Here is an 18,515-nt window from a genome sequence, read left to right as displayed (position 1 = left end):
AAGTCCAGCCAGTCTAGCAATTTGGCCCTTGTCAAACTCGTTCAAATCCTTACCCTTGTCCATTTTTCCTGCTTCTAGCACATCAACTTTGAGGACAAAATGTTCACTTGCTCCCTAATATATCCCACCCACTAACAGATGCCTTGATGAATAGATATTAAGTGTTATTCACTTCGCTATATTCTTGATTGGCGTATTTCAGGATTGTTTTCATGAAGTTCTTTACAAATGCACTGCTGGCACCCTATGGCTCAGCACTCCTGTTTACAGTAGCATAACACACCTGAGTACTGCCGGTACTTGATAAGTATAAACTGCTTTCACGAGAATTAAAGAAAACCACTGATCCAAGGTCCAATGCTGACAAGCCTTTTAAAGCCCTGAATGGGAACCACAGCAAACACATAAGCTTGTTACAGTAAGAAGATTTCAGCGAGATGAACTAACTTTACTCCAGCACATTACCAAGCCATCTCTTTCCACTCTGAATATAGATGATGGCAATTTATAAAGGCAAAGTTGCTTACACAAAATAAATTTTATAATTCATTTTCCTCTCTAGTAATGTACATTAATCAAACCACCAACTCTGGCTGTGCTTGCTACTAATATCTTAAAGAAATTAATAAAAGCAACAGGTGATTTTTCACAAACAGCTGGTTTATGTTAAATTATGGCTGCCGATTGTGTTTGATAAAACTCAGCAGGCCCTCCCCTTCTACTGACTGAGTAAAAGAGGACACACAAGGCCTTTCACTGAGAGAGGGAAGCCTTTCACTGAGAGAGAGAGAGAGAGTGACATGGATTGAGAATTAGAAGAGAAGAGGAGGAGATGGAGCTCCAGATGGAGAAGGGAGGGATGTGCTAGGAGAAATGAGGAGGGGCAAAGGCTGGGAGAAAGTACAGCACGCTCAGGACAAAGTGAGGAGCTGGTCAGGCAGCCAGGCTGTTCCTGAGTGGAATAGAGAGAGAGCCATGGAGCCCGAATGGCAGCTGACGGCACAAAGATGTGATTCATCTCACGGTGCAGCACAGCATAAGCAGGCTGGTGGATGTTGCCAGGAGACAGAGCTGCCTTGTGCAGACTTGACACACGTTGTAACAGCCGAGGCTGTCATTATAAGCCAGCCATGTGACCAATGCTTTAGACAAAAGCAAGAAGGCTAGTTTGGTGACGCTCTGTCAGCTGTCAATCCAATAGCCAAGGAAGTCCCTGAGTATTAGAGCCAGTGTACACAAGAGGGTAACTCGAGGAGACCAAGTGTACACTGAACTAAGATGGAGAGAAAAAACCCACAGCATGCTAAACAAGGCAGAGCGATAGAAGTAAAGACACGTGGGAAAAACCGGTGAGGATGGAAGGTGAGGACAGTCTTATTTTGTATTTATCAGCTGAATATAAAATGCTGTGAGCCCCAGCACTGCTCGCTGAAGCATGGAATAGGAGAGTCAAATGTAAACTGACATCCTGATCCAAATGGGGAGTGTGCAGCAGTATTTGGGGAATAACCACCCCTCATATTCAACTCTTTTGGCTAACGGCTAACATGGCCATCCAAAGAAAACAGCTGAAACTGCAAAATAGAAACAAAAAATTCTCTCTGACAAAGAAGAAGAAAACCAGGAAGGGAGACAAGCTACACAAATATTTTTTTAATTATCAGGAAATGCTTGTTCTTGTGTACGTAGACATCACTAAGACTCATGCTACTGCATTGCTTTATCTAAAAATGCACATTTCCTTGCTAGTACTTGCTATTTTGAGTGAGTAAGTGTGTTTACACTGACAAATACAGCTACAAAGTATACTGGAATACTTAGATTCTGTATTCATAGTGGTCCACAAATGGTCTCCATCTTGTTGCTACAGGGAGAGACCAACAAAACCATCTAGCATTGACAATGCCAATGCTAGATGGCTAACAGTGGTAGATTTTTTCAGGTATTAAAGTTAGATGTGTTGTGGAATTATTAGTGTTTATGCTTGTTAACCTGACATCTTCACCATAACACAATTTAGTATAATGTGTGTTCAGAGGCTCAACAATTTGCTAATGTTCACAAAATGTAATATCGAGGACAACAGATAGGTTATCTATCCTGGTTGACTGTTTATCCCAGATCAGTGCTTGGCTCTCTAGCAACTCTCTTGTATTAAATCCCAATAAGACCGAGACTTTGATCAATGCTCCTCCTGATATTTACCCTAGTATCACCCAGGCGATTGCTTCCTCGTATTCACCTGCAAAGACTGCAGTTCGGAATCTTGGAGTATTATTTGAGTCAAATCCTTGGGATTTGACTCACATGTAAGATCTATTGCGCGCTCTTATTTTTTTCATCTTCGTAATATTTCTAAACTGAGAACCATAGTGTCCCCTTCTGATCTGGAAAAGATTGTCCATGAATTTGTGTCATCACACTTAGACTACTGTAATGCCCTCTTTGCCAGCTTAAATAAATCATCTGTATCCAGGCTTCAAATGATACAAAATGCAGCTGCTAGACTTCTAACTCGTCCTAGCAAACGAACACACATTACTCCTATTCTGTTCTCTTTACATTGGCTTCTGGTTAATTTTAGAATTCAATTTAAGATCCTTCTGCTGACATATAAAGCTTTAAATGGACAAGTCCCTGACTATTTATCCCAGTTACTGGTTAAATACATCCCTGCGCGGTGCCTTCGATCAGTAGATCAAAACCTCTTAATTCCCCCACGTACAAAATTAAGGACTAGAGGCGACAGATCTTTTCAAGCTATAGCTCCCAAGCTCTGGAACAACTTGCCCCTCGACCTTCGCCTAGCTGACTCCGTCATTTCTTTTAAAAAAAACAGTTGAAAACTTTTTTATTCAACCAAGCTTTTCATCAATTACTCTCATTGTAATTTTTTTAATCTGTTGTTTTACTGCTCTTTCTCTTTTAATGCAAAGCTGTAATTCATTTTTTATATTGACTGTTTGTTCAGCGCTTTGTGACTTTTCTAAAAATGCAAGTAGTCTGTTAGTTTTGTCATGAACTACAACTGGCCAAATAACACTGGTTTTCTGGTCATACGAAATGAAAAACCCTCATCAGAGTTATGGCAGTCTTTTGGGAGGTATAAATGTTTAAAGCAAGTTTCACTGCAATCAAACAGACCCAGCTGGTTAATGAAGATGGCTGCCTTCCCAAGCTTGGTTCTGCAAGTTTTCTTCCTGTTAAAAGTTTTTCCTCTGCATTGGTGCCAAGTGTTTGTTCAAGGAAAATTATTGGATTTTTTTTTTTTTTTTTTTGTAAGGCCTTAAACATATGCAAACCTATGCAAATTATTCTAAGATGTTTTGTTTTGGCACTATAGAAATAAAATTTAATTGACTTGAACTAAAATTGAATGAATGTTTTTCAAAAAACAAAAAAACAAAAACAAAGCAAAAATATTGACCTTATTACAGTACAAGATCCCTAGACTCATTAGGAATTACTGTCCTGAGAATAACACATTTTCAGCCTGAAACAAACATAGTATTATACTGTCAGTGATAATAACTGTATAAATTTTATATAATATAGATATAGAAGCGTCATATCACAATATCATTGATATAGCAAAACCATGCATCTACATTCTCTACAGGGCACGACAACAATACAAGCCCGGACACAAGCCTCCGATGATAATTTAGTACCTAAATAGGGAGCTATTTCATCAACCTTCACCAAAAGCCAATACTTTGCCAAATATGCAAGCAAACTATTCCTGGTAAAGTTGGAAGCAACAAACTTGTTTCACTACTTCAGGCAAAAACACACCACAATGAGGCTACAAAGGAGGAGATACTAGTGATATAAACAAATGACTCCACCGAGCATCACTAGAGCACTCGCTAATTGCACTCCACATGACAGGAAGAGCAACCAGTGGATGGAAGTTAGATGGTAGGAAAGAAGGGCTTTAAGCCAAAGGTTAAAAAGCTCAAACCAAGTTTTAACATCACAGGTAGAAAATAATTTCTCAGTTTCATTTTATTAGGTGACAGTATTCTGTAGGCTCGTGAAGAGTTACAAGGTAAAGTTACTTCAGTTATTGTTATTGTTAAATTAAAGCTATTTAGTCATTTTATCATTTAATTTAAAATTTCCAGGGAAAAACACTACCTAGACTGCTGTACCTACATTTGACTTATACTGTGTCACTGTATATATTGCCTTGTCACTACTATGGCATAATAATGCTGCTGCTGACACCTTGATGCAATAGATTCACACTTTGAATAAGGTAGTCTGCCATCAATAACAGTAGCTAATTGGAAAAGAAGACTAGAAAATGCTCTTCATTTTCTTTGCACTAATAAATGCTGCTGTCTGTGAGCTGCAATCACAGATAAAACACTGATTATTTCATATCATTAGCGCAAATTTCCTTGAAATATTACAACATAATTTTGAGGTTATATCACCCAGCCCTAATAATCACCCTGCCTGTTGTTACTGTGGCTAAATAATGACAATGTTTCATTCACAGTTTGATCAGAAAGTATAAAATCTGAAGGCAAAACATCACTTGTCTACTGGGAACAAAAATACACAAAGTGATGAAGGAGGGACTCCTAACTTACTGTGATGAGGGCAGACCTGACTCTTATACCCTGTAGCAACAGGATGCCACTTTCAATCTGTCACCAGCATCAAGCTCATCAAACATCCCTCAAATTAATTTGTCTTCATAACCACAAAGCACAAAGTGATAAGTAACCACAAAGCAGTTACTTATCACCACCCAGTAGCTGCATATTATAAAGTAAAATCTAAGTCCCTGCTAGCCTTTGCCTGTGCAGGGTAGCTGCATGGGTCATCACTTGAGGCAAACAAGCACAGGATGACTCAGCTATCTGATCTGCTCTGTGCTGCTGCACAAGAATCCAGTTTCTGCATCACTGTTGGATGGATTATATTGTTTTAAATCAATATCCATTGTGTGCATAATAGTGTGAATCAGCCAGATTTGTTATTGCTCAGGTCCCAGAACAGCAGCTCACACAGTAATTCTTGAGCAGTGAAATGTGAATAATAAAAAGAAGGTTATTAATATTTTACTACAGTGATTTTGTAAGGAATTTTTTCACTCTGTTCCCCCCACCCACAGGGAGGTCAGATGTTATTGCCATCCACAGGTCACATGGCGCTCATAGGGACTGAGAAGGGTAGATGCTGACGCACCATGCTGTCTGTCATTTGACAGCTAACAATCTGTCAGTTTAAAGCAGTTTAAATCTGTACCCTGGTTCAATTGCCTACACGTGGTTTGGTACAAAGACTAATCAATTTATGGCAAGAATTAATAATATGCTAAAATCATCATAGTGTCAAGTGAATTATTCTAATCAACCACTAAAATAACAAATAATGATAAAAAACAAAAAACAAAACAAAAGACAAGTTTTGTATCCTATGAAGACAAAATATAACAATTAAATACTAAATGACTGAACATTGACAGTCAGACGTCAGCAGATGGCACGGTACTGCAGCGCTTCGTTCGTGATGCGGTTCTAGTTGGCTGGGGCCTTATTGTGTGGTGTTTGCATGTTCTCCCTGCACCTCAATGGATTTCCTCCAGGCTGATACAGATTTCATTTGATATTTGGTACTAAATGATTGAGCACAATAAATATTTGTCTCAAATGTGCCAAAAGTAAATCAGGAGAACATAAGGGATTTAATGTGAACACTGGTCTATGGAGAGGTATTATTCAATTTAAAAAACATTCTTAGAAATGAAAATGTTGACATGAGATAGTTGAAATGATAACCTTACCACTCAAGTGTAACTTGGAGTACCACTGCTTTCTAAAGCTTTTACTGCAGGTTAATGAGGCTACCAGAGCCAGAGCAGCTTCAGCAATGTTTCTTATAAGGATGGAACACCACTCTCCCAAAATGTATTACATTATTTTGTGTTTTGATGATGGCAGTGAGTTTGCATGGTTTTGGGATACTTATTACTAATTTTTTTTACTTTACAGTTATTTTCCTTCCCATTTTGTTTACCACTGTTCACTAATAGTCCAGTCAGTTTTACCAGTTTTACCAGTTTCCCATTCTCACTTGCAAAACTGATTGTCTTACTTTCTATAGTTAAGTGTTCCAGTCTTTCCTAATTGCTTTACATTTATATTTTCTTGTTTGTATTTTTCTTGTGTATAGATTCTGCTGTTTTCTTGGACCTTTGCTTTGCATTAGCCCTTAGTAAACTGGGTGCCAGACCTTTCCCTGCCCTTCTGATTACCATGTTTTCTGCCTTCTTCTCTGCAAACATTAACAGTGATTTTGTACTTGCCCCTGGTGTCTGCATTTGGGTCCTCTCCTCTGTGAAAGCTATGAGAAGACTGTCTAACAAGTTGCTCCTAAAACCACCATGGTCCACCTAAGGCCTTAGCAATGATTCACGCAATTTTTTATCCTCATCAAACCATTCACTGGGTGCTTGTGGGGGGTATTATCTTGATAGAGACCACTCCCATCAGGATATGAATGTTTTGCCATAGGATAAAGAAAACCTTTATTTATTTGCAGTGGCCCTTCCTGGATAAGTAGGCCCTGCACACAGTCGCTGGAGGATCTCCTCACTGTAGGGGTCAAGTATTCATTTTTTTTTTTCTCTTTATTTTGCCATGTTGGTAGATCGGAAGGAACAACTGAATGAAGGTCTCCCAGAGGTCTCCCGTCTTCAAATGCTTTTTTGGCAGAAAGATACATTTAACACTAGGCAGCCCATATAAACATACACACAAATACGCTGTGTCCGGAGCACTGCTGCAGTGGTTATGTAACTATCAAGCCTCTTGCCACAAGGCTCCTAGTGACAGTGTGGTGAATAAGGGGAAAATGACAAGGGGAGGGCGAAGAGAGACGAACAGGAGAAGCAGAACAGAGTAGAGGAGGGGGAAACAGACATGTGATGGGCTGTGATGAAGAAATGGACTGCAGACATGCAGCAGTGGCTGGATGATGCATTAGAGAGGATGGAGGCCCCTGGTTCTAGTCCAGTTTCTGCTAATGTCCAGGCAGTTAGAAGAAAGAGAGAAAGGCAATAAATAAGTATGGCACTAATCAATCTGGGAATGTAGCTCTTTAAACCTACCAGCTTTCCGCCTTCTTATCGTTTCTTTGCCAGATGCTGCTCTGAATACTGATGGGCTGCCTTTCAAATGCCTGTACACATCTATATGAATTTTTGAGAAGAGAGGTACAGTTATATATTCCCAGTTTGGGATTTTTTTTTTAAACATATACAAAAAATTCCCCACTCGCCCTTTGTCCTCCAAGCTTGGGTTCTCTACCAGAGGCCTGGGAGCTTGAGGGTCCTGCACGGTATCTTAGCTGTTTGTAGGACTGAGCTCTTCTGGACAGAGATCTCGGATGTCTCCTGGAATCTGCTGGAGCCACTCTCCAAATTTGGGGGTCATTGCCCCAGGTGTTCCAATTACCACGGGGAAGGTAAAGGTTACGTTTACCTTCCACATCCTCTCTAGCTCTTCTCTCAGCCCTTGGTATTTCTCGAGCTTCTCGTGTTCCTTCTTCTTGATGTTGCCATCACTTGATATTACTACGTCTTTCTTCCTCTGATTGTCCACCACTACTATGTCCGGTTGGTTAGCCATTACCAGTTTGTCTGTCTGAAGTGCCACAGGATCCCACAGTATCCCACAGTATCCCATTTTGACCTCAGGACTTCCAGGTCATACTCAGCACAGATGTTCCTGTATACTATATCAGCCACTTGTTTATGGCGTTCCATGTATGCCCTGCCTGATAGAATCGTGCACCCTGCTGTTATGTGCTGGATTGTCTCAGGGGCATCTCTGCACAGCCTGCACCTGGGGTCTTGCCTGGTGTGGTAGAGACCATTTGTGCTTAGAGCTCTGTGCTGTCTTTCAGCTGAACAAATTAAATGATAATTTCCTGTTACTCAAACATTATATATCACTGCTATGTTAGGCCCTGGGTAGCAGCAGAGACATTATAAAAGAGAGACCTGGCACTAAAGGAACCCTGAGCAGAGATATTAGTAGTAGCATCATTTCTAGAGGAACCAGCTATTTGTGAACACAGTCAGTAAACTTTTAAGTGGTTAGTGGCAGATTTGACAGGAAAATCTGCATGTGCACTTTTTGACCATTGAAATTAAAGTTAATTTAGATAATGCTCCAAAATAACTGCCCAATGAGTGCCCACTATTGGTATTGGTAACTGAGTAACAGGACTTGCTTCTAGAAAGAGTTATTAGTTTGAACTTAACCTGATAATGTTATTTAGTAATACTTGCCAAATTCTAATTATATACTAGATTTGTACTGGCTAGGGGTTGGAAGGCAGCCATGATGTCTGATTTAGGATCTGCTTTTATAATGTAGAATATAGACGACTTAATCCACGAAGAACACTAAACCTCAGAACCAGCAGCGGCACAGGTCATTTGACCGCTCCCTGTCCATCATGTCAATAAGGATTGTTTTTTTAAATTTTAACACTTTGTGGTTAAGAATAAAATATTACAAATACCTATAATAACTTTTATAATGCTTGTGCTGTAAGCAGGTTTTTTTAGGTACACCTTGCTAGTACCCTTTTGCCTCCAAAACTGCCTTAATTCTTGCTGGCATAGACTCCTATCAGCTCGAAGCAGTCTGCCATTCTCTTCAGACCTCTGATATAAACAAGGCATTTCTGCCCAGAGAACTGCTGCTCATTAGATATTTTCTCTTTTCAAACCATTCTCTATAAACCATAGAGATAATTGTGTGGGAAATCCCAGTAGTAGCAGTTTCAGAAATACTCAGACCAGCCTGTGTGGCACCAAAAGCCATGCCACATTCAAAATCACTTAAATCACCTTTTTTCCTCATTCAGATGCTTGTTTTTAACTTCAGCTTGTCATCTTGACCATGTCTACATGCCTAAGTGCAATGAGTTGCTGCCATGTGATTGACTGATTAGATATTTGTGTTAACAAACTGTTTAAAAGGGGTATCTAACCAAGTGTATATGACTGTATTTACTATCACAAACAAACATGAACCTTAGAGCTGTGCTAGCAGAAAGTCAGGGGATCACCAAAGTCATTAGGATCTGTCCTCTTGGAACTGCAAATATACGTACATAACTTGACTGGAAAATCTTATAGCAATAAGCAATCTCTCTTAAAATGCAGCAGAGACAGTGCCACTAAAATCAAATTTATATGATCACAATGGCAGGAAAAAATAAGCAACACCAGTTTATCCAGAGATATGTCCGTGCCCCGTGTGTAATCACTTTACATTCCTATTTATGCCCACTTATACCCCAAGGCCAATTAGAGTAGCTTACAGATCTCCCCATGTGTCCAGTTAGACAGCTGGGAGACTGAAGATCTGATACACAAAACAGACCTAAGCTGCAAAAATCTAGAGCTGTACTTGTTGGATCAGGGCTTATTTGCTGTGAGAGTCAGCTCATTTGCTGTTTGGCTATTTAAAAATATGACTTGTCAATTGAAAGGAAAAATTCAGTAATTTAACCATTTCAAATGACAGCAAACAGCAGCTGTAGTTTAAAATAAAAAATCTGTTCAACCTTTGGGTCTTTCCATAATCTTTAAAGTTGGCACATGCCTCTGTCTTCCGTTAATGTTTATTAGAAGTATTGACAACAAGCACTGCCAGTTTGGCTCACAGAGTGATGGCTGTTTATGTCTAACGATGAGCCAAACTAAAGCTGATGGCTTCTAAATGTGGAAGAAAGAAAAATATCTGAGTGTGGTGTAAATGTTTCTATGTGAGGAACGTCTAACCAGCCTGACGGCGCAAACAAGCCACCTAGCTTAGTTTAACCTCTCCTGGCTGCCACCGGGAGGAAGCAGGGATCAAGTCTAAATTTAAGTCTGAAATTAGGATATTAGGATAAGTTTGCAGGCCATGCAAAATGGTGTGGCTGAGATTTGATAATACACTAACTAAAGAAGCACTTTTATTCTCTCATTTATTTCTGCATTTTTTTTTTTGTAACAATGTTAATTTTGCATAGCAAAATCTTAATCTTACGCACAATTTCTTAATTCTTAATTATTTACTTATTGGTGAATAACAATGGCTCTATAGTGTAGTGTGTTACACATTCCCCTAACAAGCAAAAGCTCCCTGGTTTGATCCCAGGAGAAGACACAAATCCCTTTGGGGTTGAGTCAAAAAGGGAATGTGGTATAAAAATCTCCCAAATAAAACATGTGGCGCTACCTGCTGTGGCGACCCCCTGTGAATACAGGGGCAGTAGGTGAGTAGCATAGATACATTTTGCTCATTTAGTGCACTATGATGGGGAAAAAGTGTGATTTAAAGGTTAGTGTTTTGTGTTATGACTTAACCAGACAGAATAATGACTTGATACAGGTTGAATAGATGCTATTAAAGCCTACTGTAGTGTAGGTAACTTCCTCATTATTGAATTTTGAATGAAATAGGGACATTTCAGTTTAATCCAGTTAATAAATAGAAATCATCCAAGAAGAATTTACACAAAACAAAAAGTCAGTGTGGTTTAAACGGAAGAAAGTAGAACATAAAATAATCTCCGGAAATGCTAACAGGTATATATATTGATGACCTTTCAGGATACTTTGTTTACCAATAAAAACACTCTCTATATATTCTTCTGACCCAGCTTCCTGTTCCTCTCTGTCCAAACTGCACAGGATCCCTGGAGAAGCCTTTCTGAACTGGGCCATCATGTTCTGATGAGCCTTCTTGCATATACAAACAACAGACTGTGCTCATCAAACAGATGCTTAACCTCCTCACTGCAGTGAAATTCTGTCCCAATGCCCACAGAACAAAGAGATCAAACAAGGAAAATCAATAACTACCTCTGAGTAATCATTCTTTCCTGTGAGACGGGGAAATCTACTCCTGGTGAGATAATAAAAATAAAATCTGAGATAATCTCTTCTAAGAAAAGAACATGAAAATATTTAGAGTCAAAACAGCAATGCTACCACAGAGAGTACGTCAGTCGATATGACTGCTGGAGTAGCCAGGAAACTGAAATACAACCCTTCAGTTGCATTGTAATCCTACATCTAATCATGCAGTGCACGACACGAAGTGCAGGCACTTAAAGAATAACACAATTTAAAAGTCTCCAATAAGCAACAAAGCTAACCTGACCTTCAGTTTGCCCATAAAAAGGCTGCGACACCCTCATCAAATATTAACACCAGTGTCAAAGAGCTATTAATGAACTGAAATGGTTTATTTAGCATTATATATTAAAAATCTTCTGGAAGCTGTGGGTCTGTGCTTGGCATTGTCCCTTTGACATCCCTCTGTATCTTCAGCAAACAGGATAATAAGCACAAACACAGACAACTCACCTTCTCCACCAACGGGAGGTCAGGTTTCCATAAACGTAAGAGACAACTGTCAGTCCCCTGCAGGATCACCTGTGGGGGGAAAAAAAAAAAAAGCATGAGATACCGGGGGCAGTTCTTTGAACATTAGGTAACAGTAGGTTAAAATGCTGCTAATTCCCCTAATTGGAATCTAAAGGAAAATCAATCCAGGGTGAGTCAAAACAGCAGTCATCTTTATAGCAGAAAGATATTAAGAGATTATCTGGGTTTCAGTTTAGGGGAAGATTAAACTGCACAGTGCAATGTGGTATATTTAATAACAGTTTCTTTGATTTCTTTATAATTGCACACTAATACACCATCTGCTGAACATAATTAATGCTGGGAGAATTATAAACTAGTCAGTTCAAATGTAGTAAACTGTGGTGAAAATGGTCTGGAAAAATGACAGATTTTGATGTGAATTCTGTTTGACTTGGTTGATGCAAATGATAATTTATATATTCAGCATCTGTTTTACAGATTGGAGTCTTTCTGCTGTCACGGACACGCACCACATTTTATTGTCCTGCAGTCCACAAAATTCAACGCAAAGCGTTCAGTCTTACCAAAGAAACAAAGACAAACATCAGTTTAGCTGTGTTGGTAGTCAGAAAGAGATGTGCAATGTGCACTAATGCAAGAACACTGTGAGAACCGAATAAAGTTTTAAAAAAAAAAAGAAAAAGAAAAAAAAGAATAAAGTTTAAATTCATGACCATGCATGTATTGATTTTTTATTTTTGTCAAGATACATCTGAAACTAAACCTATAATGTTTTCCAAAGTCTGATTAACTCCTATTATTTTGGAATTCAAGTTTAAAGCTTAAAAATGCAGTTTTCCCTTTATGCCTGTTTAGCAAAGTTTAACAAAGTTTACTGTCTGCACACCAGTGTATAATGCAGCCTATTCCGTGTTTAAATTCACCCTGCAACCCTTAAAACCACAATTTAAACATGTTTCTGAGCTCATTCAATGGCTCGTTTTGTTTTCTGCACAAATGAGTCAATTGCTGTTTGCTGGTATTTTTTACAAGATAAAAATATAAAGGAAAGCAAATTACTACCCAGTGTAAAACTCTAATTAAAAACACAAGCAAAGCTTCAGCTAATGGAGAAACAGTCAATAATTCCACAGAGAGGAAATTAATTTAGAACATTTTGACCATCATTTATCGAGCAAAATATTGAAAGCCTACCGGTTGTAACTTTTATTATGATCATTTGTGGCTTTTATTGGTTTTATTAATCATTTAATAAATTCTAGGTGTACATCTTGATAAGGAAATATCACAGAGTTTGAAGATGTGACTTCACCTTCTGTTAGTGTGTGGATACCATAGCTGACAGATTATTTAGTAATGAAAATAACAATAAGCTTGACTCCAACATCATGCTAACATGCTCATATCATCATACAGCCATCTGGTCTTTAATACCAAAATAGTCACTGTTCAATGTTAAGAAAGCTGAGAGGAGTTCAATTCAGCTTTATTTGTCTTAAAAAATGCCATTTCTATTTGAATTAATTTGTGTTTTTACATAGTGTCTTTGAATCTTTCTCTCTGTGTACCCCTCACTGCGTGTGCTCAGCTGAGCTGCTGCCTGCTATGAACATGATAAGCAGTTTAGATAATGGACGGGTCGACTGAATTCAGGCAGAGCAGCGATGAAGCAACCCACACATCAAATGAAACAGTCTGAGAGGTGCCAGCTATATGCGATGCCTGACAGCAAGCACATTCTACTTGTTATGCCATAAATACTTATAAAAATGCTGACTCATGGTCACTTCACTGCGACTATTTGTGTTTTTCAACTGAGTATTTATATTTCTCGAGGATGTAAATTCTTCTGATTGAAAAATTCCGACAGGCTTTTTTGCTCACTTAACAGCTTGCAGCAGTTACTGAATGAACTGGCAACAAAAATAATCATCGACACCATTTTACAGCCAAAGTGTCAAATACTCCCTACACTTTGCATAGGCTCATCAAAAGTGGAAAATAGTAGATTGGAAAAATGTTGCCTGGTCTGATGAGTCTTGATTTCTGCTGTGACACTCTGCAGGTAGGATCAGCATCAAAGCATGGATCCATCCTACCTTGTATCAACACTTCAGGCTGCTGCTGCTGGTGTAGTGGTGTGGGTGATATTTACTTGGCACTCTTTGGGCCCCTTAGTACCAAGTGAGCACTGTTTAAATGTCACAGCCTACATGAGTACTGTTGCTGACCATGTCCATCCCTTTATGACCAAAGTGTCCCCACGTTCTGATGGGTGCTTCCAGCAGGATAAAACACCATGTCAGAATGTTCAGATCATGTCAAAGTGATTTCTAGAACTTGACAATGAGTTCACTGTACTCAAATGGCCTCCACACTCACCAGATCTCAATTTAATAGAGCACCTTTGGGATGAGGTGGAGTGGGAGATTCACATCATGGATGTCCAGCTGACAAATCTCCAGCAACTGTGTGATGTCATCATGTGAATATGGACCAAAATCTCTGAGTAATGTTTTCAGCAACTTGTTGAATCTCTGCCATGAAGAATTGAGGTAGCTCTGAAAGGGGGCCCAACCTGGTACTAGCAAGGTGTGCCTAACAAAGTGGCTGGTGAGTGTAAAACAGTCAACTGCCCTACAGGAAACAAGGTATCCAGGTAAGTAACTAATAGAAAACCATGGGGTTCTCCCACTCTCTCTCCGATTATGTTTATGAGACAGACACCCTCTGGTGTTCAGCCTATCACCCAAGCCTTCTGCATTGACAAATTTATTAATAAAAACATCAACTAACCCACCGATGTAGACATGAAACCTTTCACACTAGTATTGATAAAACTCCAGGGATTCATGTGCTGCATGTGCACACCAGGACTCCATTTTGAAATGCCCAAAAGACCACGACACATACTGGGCTTCTGCTCTGCCTCAGGGTGAGCCACAGCTTCACGATGATGACTCAGAGGAGGTAAACACTGACATGTTGTGATGACACTGCATGAACGCCACCAGGTAATATGAACCTAATCTATTAGGTTCTGCTGCAGGAAGCACACTTACTGTTTAAGTACAACATGAGAATATTGTTACTTAGGGATTTGCATGTAGTGTTCCTCATCCTGTTCACAACACATGTAATGTGTGATGACATTTTTTTCCTTTATTTATTTATTCCTTAATAAACGAAAAAGAATGGCATCATACTTTTGTTAACATCTCTGGATTTTAGCTTAAAATCATAGCCATGGACACAGCTTCATAACAACAAAATGAGATTCCTTGTGAGGTGCGAAAGGCACCGCAGATTTTTTTTATAATCTCTAATGTCATAAATCTTGTGCCGAGGACAGGAGTCTTCCCTGTGTGTGTCCTGTGCTGCACGTAGAGAAATGAGACACTCTGGCTGCCCTTCAGACTCTGTTCCTACATTGGCTCTTTTTTCACACCTTGTCAGACAGCACTATCTCTTCTTTTCACAGAGGAACAGCAGCCCTTAACCCTTTCATCAGCAAACACATTAGAGAAGGTTCCACTATTTCACACATTGTCCTGTTTCCCACACACATAGTGTTCCAGAAACACCAGAGACTAACAACAACAAAAAGGTCACCAACAACACGTTCCCTCTTTATGAGACGTTTACACAGGCAGAAACAGAATACTGATCTATTTGGATGTATCAGTATTCTGCATCCATTCCTCCATTAGCCCACAGTTTGTATAGATGTTGTAATAAAAGATCAAAAACAAACTGACCGAAATAAAAGCTCATCTGAAAACAAATTACTGTGTTCTAAGTAAAACAAATTTGCTTTAATTGGTATATAATGTGTTCAGCAGTATTCTGTATTGATCCTCCACTTCCATTTAGCAAAGCAAACCTCACTTGGGAGAACTAGAGCACCTATGTCAGATATTTCACATTAAACAAAGGAACAAACAATCAAGTGACAATAGCTTTAACTGCAATGTGTTTCATAAATCCCACGCTCATGTTAATCCTTTGTCAGTCATTGAAGACAAGGCCAAAAGGAAAAAGATGAAGTTGGATGAAAAACTATCTAAAAAAACCCCACTTATTGACTTAAGCTTGCAAGGGTAGAAAATGTTCATAGAACAACTATTCTATTAATGGTTAAAGAAAACCACAAATCAAGCCGTTGATTACATGATTGTAAATCATAATTACATTCAAGCACACACTTCCTGAGCAGGAGGATGTTTGCCACAATCAAAACCAAAACAAATCAAGCATGAAAACAGAAGATGAACAGCAATACAGACACACTGTAAACACTGCAGGAAGTGAGAGAGAGCATAGATTTTCTAGAAACTAAACATGCAGCCTCAATGATATGGAATCATCTTAGAATTAATAACTCAAATGCAGATATATGGAAATAATGTTGTTAGATTTAAAGAGCAAAATTACTCTGCTGTTATATATTTAGTTTTTCTATTACAACTCACAATATGTCATTATATTTTTGTCAATATCTAATTCTCAGAACTAAAAAATACAATGTTGATTATACACAGCCATCGGCAACAGAACAAACCTGCACAAAGTAGTTTGGCATACACAAACATGAGTCTATCAGAAATTCATATTGGGAAAATGGGAGAGCTCATCGTCACAAATTGTGGATATAAAATTAACAGACTTCCTCTTTATGAAAAAGTTTTTTTGCATTTGGTACATTTTGACCATATTCAAGATTTAATATCTGTGAAACCATTCACATGATTTGGACAATTTTAAAGAATATTTTGTGCCTTGTGTAGGAGAAGCTGTAAATAAAATGATAAGCCCCTACCTGCAAAAGTGTGGCTTCTACAAGCCTCCAAATAGATCAGACATGCAAATATCTTAGGGAATTGAAACATCCATCATTCCATGTTAACTTGGGCTACACTCCTGGGAATCCATATTCATAGAGCCATAATACCAGCTATTTACCCTAAAAGATTTGAAGGACCTAGCTCAAGTAGTTTTCTAGATAATAGAATTTTAGAACAAAACAATAATAACAAAACGATTCTAGAAAAATATCTCAAGCATCTCCACCTCTATTCCTTTCTGTTTAAAAATAAAAGATGAATTGAGATGATAGATAGATAGATAGATAGATACTTTCAGCTTGTCTCTACTGTGAAGGCTTAAGAGTCTGTTAATAAATAGCAGGTACTCTTTAACTCCCCTTTCTGCAGTACAATTGGATTATCCCCCCGACAGTATCATCATCTCCTCTCTGCAGCCTAGTGTCAGGCTCTCTTGGGGGCACCTTGGATGCTGACAGACATGTACTCCAACAAACAGTGAATTCAGCACCAGGGACAGCTCCAAAACAAGCTGAGGGGACACAAGCGACCTGTCTGTCACCTGCTACTATACCATAAGAATTAAACCCTAGAGGATTTGATTTAAAGAGACACCACCACCACCACCACCACCACCAACAACAACAACCACAATAAAACACAGGATAGTCCTTTAATCAGTCTGGCATTAACACGCAAAAACTAGCTGTATAATTTTAGGCAGGAATGGATGTTTTGTTAAACGCAGGAGCCGCAGGAACTACAGGGTTCAGGAACATGATACCCCAGCTTCCATTAACTAGTCCCTGAAACATATTATCATCATCATGATCATCATCATCATCAGCAGCAGCAGCATGACAGCATAAGATAACACGTTTTTTGCCAAACGCATAAATGCAGCTATGAGACGCTTTAGTCAGCTGTAAGCCTGGATGCATTTCAGCTCGGGAGCAGATTTGATGAATGATTAAAAGACCACATGCACCTAATCCCATGTAGAAAACAGGATGCTCCTCCTCTGTGGTGCTGTTGGTTTGTGAGAAAAAAACAATGACGCTAGAGATGGCTCCTCACTGTGCTGTGACAACCAATTACATAACGCCAGAGCGGAGTGTTCTCAACAGCATTTGCGTCCATTTCGCTAAGAAATCCTAAAATACATAACAAAGCGATTATTGACTACAAACCTGCATATTAGCACCAAAAACCCTTCATATAGACAGAACAGATATTAGTATGACTTCGTTGATCGACGTAGTTCGGATTCCTGGTCTTGTTTACCAATTGGGCGAATGGAAAACAAATATAAAATGGCAATCCTTTCTTAATCTTGGCCACCATCTCCATCAGCTATAGAGTATTTAACATGGCAACAGTATTTGATGTATTACTGACAATTTGAGACACATCTTTCTGCGGAAAATATTTAAGTAAATCGTATTGCATTGCTGATACAATTGGCACGCTGGGGTCAATTTTGCTCAGCATGCCAGTTCGAGGGGCAATAGAGCTGCACAGCGGGGGGAAAAACCCCCCAAAACATCTGCATCATCCTCCAATTTGAAGGGAAGCATGCACATTGGGTTGATAGTGCAAAACCATCGTAGACGACTCAATAATACAGTTTCGCTTGAGGGAAAAGCGCGCAATAGTAATTCTAGGTGATGCAAGATGGTCATCTTCACCCTCGGCGTGCCCAAACAACGGTACATCGTGTAAAATGACGCATGCATAACTAAAAATTGTTACTGAATCTGTAATACGTGGCAAGTGTCGCAGCAGAGGGGGGATAAGACTTAATCGAAATGATTGAAAAGGACGCAAGACTCTTTTATGTCTGCGTCTCCTTTCGCCAAAAGGATGCTCAGCTTCTCTTTCAAGTGCAGCAATGTGGGATCAACACTGAGAAGATACACAGACTGACTTACCAGAGATGCTGCTGCTGCTGAGGAGCACTACTACCCGATAGCCTCTGCTGCAAGTTAGTCAGTATTTCCCCTTGCAGTGACAGAAGGTGACCCTGCGTTCTCCGCAAGACTCTGCATACACTAGATCACGATGCACGCAGCAAGGGGGAGCTCCACAGCACAGGCGTGCGTCGAGGGGGATGGCCCAGCTTTTCCTTTCAATGGATGGCAAAGGCAGAAGGGAAACGAATGAAATGCAAGGTGAAAACAGCGCTTTTTAAATTCCCTCTCGACACACTGGCCACATAAGTTTAGGAGCGTTTAGCTAGATGTACAATACTGGATCATTTAAATTAACTATTTTAT

The 18,515-nt window shown here is 39.3% G+C and overlaps 1 protein-coding gene across 1 annotated transcript in view; it reads right to left on the bottom strand.

Moving 5' to 3' along the window:
• Window positions 1-18,294, bottom strand: part of pacsin1a (protein kinase C and casein kinase substrate in neurons 1a) — a 35,993-nt gene extending 17,699 nt beyond the window's left edge. The window contains exons 1-2 of the mRNA XM_030734805.1: window positions 18,171-18,294; window positions 11,393-11,461 (exon numbers count right to left, since the gene is read on the bottom strand). The gene's annotated coding sequence lies outside the window, so the exon portion shown is untranslated. The remainder of the gene's footprint in view (window positions 1-11,392; window positions 11,462-18,170) is intronic.
• Between the last annotated feature and the right edge of the window lie 221 nt (window positions 18,295-18,515).

The sequence above is a fragment of the Archocentrus centrarchus genome, chromosome 7 (assembly GCF_007364275.1).
Source record: "Archocentrus centrarchus isolate MPI-CPG fArcCen1 chromosome 7, fArcCen1, whole genome shotgun sequence".
NCBI lineage: Eukaryota > Metazoa > Chordata > Actinopteri > Cichliformes > Cichlidae > Archocentrus > Archocentrus centrarchus.
This window is presented reverse-complemented; position numbering and strand designations above follow the sequence as displayed.